Here is a 4,128-nt window from a genome sequence, read left to right on the forward strand (position 1 = left end):
AAAAAAAAAAAAAAAAAAAAAAAAAACAACATAAGTTGTTTTAAATAAACAATTCCAAACACCCCCTAATATCAAAAAAAAATTATCATTTTTTATGATATATTTTTATATTTATATTTTATTCCAAAATAAAAATATTATTATTTTTTTCAAAATCATATAAAACTGTATTATAACAACAAGTAAGACAAAAAGAAAAACGAAACGTTAAATCCGAGATGTATCTCGTTACATCGTACGAGTACCCTTCTAGTTAATTTTTAATGTATGTTTTCGGCATTGTTCAAAAAGACTCGCCGTAACAGTCTTCATTGTGTGTGGTGATTCAAGTCTTGTATCACATGTCATGTTAAGTTTGTAGTAGGTCATGGTCTAATGCATATTTTCAACACAATATTTAATTTTTTCTTATATTTTTAATGTTTTATTTGTTTGTTTTTAATATATAACCTAATTTAAATTGTTTATTATTATTAACTTATTGAGTAATATTAGAAAATGTATGTTTCTATATAATATTATATATGATATAGAGATATGTCATCATAAGTCACGTCTTCAAAAATGTCATGGTCTAGTCATGACTCCTAAGACTTGAGGTTTGACCTTAACGCCACATTATGTTTCACGTCATTTAGAGCCTTGATTTTTTGAGCATATTAAAGAAATTTTCATTTTAAAGATTATCACATTGATTATTACAATATTTCATATATGTAATAAAATATTATTTATCTCATAAATATTGTGCACTAAGATCTCTTGCTAGTGTGAATATATAAAAATATGTTCTGCAAATTTGAAGAATTATATATATATATATATATATATATACTTATAATAAATAAGTAACTTGGATGACACATGTCATATTCTTGTGAGTCGGTTTTACTATTTTTCAGCCTAAACATGTATCTAGACACAATTTACATTAGTGGTTCATTTAGATTTCTTTGAATGTATCTAGACACAATTTACATTAACAGTTTAATTACACTTATTTGATTGAGACACTACTAAAAAATGTGGTTTTCCCGACGGCAAAATCCGTCTGAAAAACAACTTTCCGACGGATATTGCAGTTGGAGAACCCCCCGCCGCTAAATGCAAATTCCGTCGAAAATCCGTCGGTAATGTTCAAAGAATTTTTTATTTATTTATATGTTTTTTCTTCTAAAAATATATATTTAAAAATTTCAAAATTTACGACTGATAATAATTTTTATAATAAAAAGTTATATTCCAACACAAAAGAGTTATACTCCTTCGGAAATCCGTCGGAACTTATTTAAAAAGGTATTTTTTTTTAAACATATATTTTTTTAAATAAATTCCGACGGAATATAACTTTTTATTAGAAAATTACAATCCGTCGGAAATATTTTTTAAACATATTTTTTTGGAAGGGACAAGAATAAAAATAATTCTTAAACATTTCCAACGTGGTATAATTAAATATAAAAATCAATTAAAATCCGCCGGAAATTTTAATTAATTAACGCTAATTAGTTTATTTAAATAAATTAGACCAATTTTATGACGGATTTCCGACGGATTTGTAACAGTATTAAATAAGTAAAAGAATTCGTTACAAATCCGTTGAAAACCCGACAGGAAAGTTGTAAAATAAAATTTTATTTAAAAAAAATCAGTGTCAGATTTGTGGTGGATTTGTGTCGAACGTCGACAAAAGTTGATTTTTTTTACTATACAGAGCTCTGAAGTCTGAAGGGTTTTACTTCAGAGTTATTTCAAGAGTACAAGTCCAAATCTGAAGTCATTCTTTAGAATTATACTTCAGAGTTATTTCAAGAGTACAAGTCTGAAGAGTCGTTCTAAATTTACTTCTAAGTTTAAATTCAATTTACTGATATAGTTTCATTTTTAAATTTAATTTTATTCTAGAGTTAACTTCATTTTAACTAATTATTGATATAGTTTCATTTCTAAATTCAATTATTCAAAGTTATTATTCAGAGTTATTTCAAGAGTACAAGTTTGAAGTTGCATCGTACTTTCGGTGATCATTAATATCTGTAAGATACGTTTCTGACATGATTTAATTTTTTTAAAATTAACCCGTGTAATACACGGGGATCGAACCTAGTATGTATATATATATATATAAGAAAATTATAAAAACTAAAAAATATTTTATATATGCATCATTGATTTATATTTTGGGGGTGTTTGGGATTATTTATTTGAAATAACTTATGTTTTTAAGCACTTGTCAACTTATTATAAGTTAGAAGAGTTTAACTTTTTCAAAAACTCTTTATTACCGGTTTGGCACCGGTATAAGTTGTTTATCCAAACACTCAAGAGTGCTTATCACCGGTACCACACCGAAATAAGTCAATAAGTTGTTTTTATAAACGATCCCAAACACCCTTTAACAATTATATCCTTACAAATTTAAAGTTTTCAAAAACAAAAATTAAAATGCTTTATATAAAATGCTTCTCGAGAATATAAATCAAATTTTTTCTTCATTTCCGTTTTCTTTTCTTTCATTTCCAAATTCGAAAACACAAAAAGAATAATATTACTTGAGAAGTAGTTCATTCCATTTCATATGACAAAGTAAACGACATTTTCTTGATTCCAATGGAATGAACCAATCCATTCCTTTCATCGATTCCTCCGTACCAATCAAACATTCTCCGTATAGAATCAATCATCCATTCCTTTCTTCGATTCCTCCATACCAATCAAACATCCTATGTATAGAATCATGTCGGGTTATTCATTCTTCTAACAGTTACTTCATCATAAAGAAGTTTTTCAAAACCGAATTTAACAGGAAAAAAATAATACTAAAATTAGCGTATGTTTTGTCTGAAAGGAAAGTTGGATAGATTACAAGCCAACGACGAAAGCTTGTAGTTTGGATTCCATAACGACTAAAAAGACGAGAATATTAGGTAAAGTGTGACTTAATCAAATGGGAAATATTGGGTTTTGGTATTAGTATTGATTCAGAAAATCTTCAAGTTATTCTTGCTTTTAGGAATCCATTGTATATGTATATATATACACACCCTTTTCATTTCCAATCTTTCTGTGCCTGTTTGATCATAAACAGAAGAAAAGTGCTTTTCAGATATAGCTGCTTTTTAAGGAGTATTCAGACTTCAATTCAACAAGTAATCTCTTTCTGATCTTCTCATATTCTACAATATGCATGCTTTCTTTTAAATAAGGAATAAAGTTGGTTTAATTTTGATCATTTGCTAGAATTATTATTAAGTAAACATATTTTATTGTCTAAGGGGAATTACGTTTACTTGTTTTTTAGATACAGACCGGGCTCTCGAAAGCTCATGTGACCAGGAGGTAGGCTGCTCATGGGTTGGGTTGATCGCGGGTTAAAGACATTTGAGCAACTCAACCCAATGCTTACGGTTTAAAAAATCTTAACCCAACCCAACCCGAACCAAAGTGCAACTCAATCCAACCCAACCCGTACGGGTTGGTCGGTTGATACTTTGGTACATTAAAACATTCTTCTAACCTATAATATGTTATTTCTCTACTCATAATTTTTTTTCATCATCAACCATTTGATACAATTTATCAATACTTCTTACGTATATCACATTCAGTTAATTTTCTCAATTTACAAATATATGTTCACAGTTACTGAACATATATATGAATGAGTTATATAAAGATGTGAATAGATTGAAAATATGTGTATATGAAGAGCATACATGATAGTGTTAATCGTCTAATGTGCATATTTATAGAAATTCAACAATCATATTAAACTCAAGAAATAAAAGGATATCGAGTTCATCGGGTTGGGTTTGGTTCAAATAATAGTAACTCAATATCAACCTAATACCTACGGTTTGACAATTTTACAACTCGATTAGACATCAGGTTGAGTTATTTCGTGTTGAGTTGGGTTGGGTTGATCGGGTTTTTGAGCACCCCTAGCCGGAGGTGGGAAGATATGGGCACAAATTAATACTTCTGTGATAATTTTATCTGTTGTTGCTACAAGCAGCACATCAAACTGTTGTATATATATATATATATATACATATATATATATATACATATATATAGGGGGAAGATCAAATGTTAACCAACAACTTTGTGTTAACTTTGAAAACCATG

General features: G+C 28.3%; 1 protein-coding gene across 1 annotated transcript in view; it reads left to right on the forward strand.

Moving 5' to 3' along the window:
- The first annotated feature begins 3,066 nt into the window (after positions 1–3,066).
- LOC112504534 overlaps positions 3,067–4,128 on the forward strand; it is a 5,695-nt gene continuing 4,633 nt past the window's right edge. The window contains exon 1 of the mRNA XM_025108480.1: positions 3,067–3,149. The gene's annotated coding sequence lies outside the window, so the exon portion shown is untranslated. The remainder of the gene's footprint in view (positions 3,150–4,128) is intronic.

Source organism: Cynara cardunculus, unplaced genomic scaffold (assembly GCF_001531365.2).
Source record: "Cynara cardunculus var. scolymus isolate 2C unplaced genomic scaffold, CcrdV1 Un_Scaffold_5913, whole genome shotgun sequence".
Taxonomy (NCBI): Eukaryota; Viridiplantae; Streptophyta; class Magnoliopsida; order Asterales; family Asteraceae; genus Cynara; species Cynara cardunculus.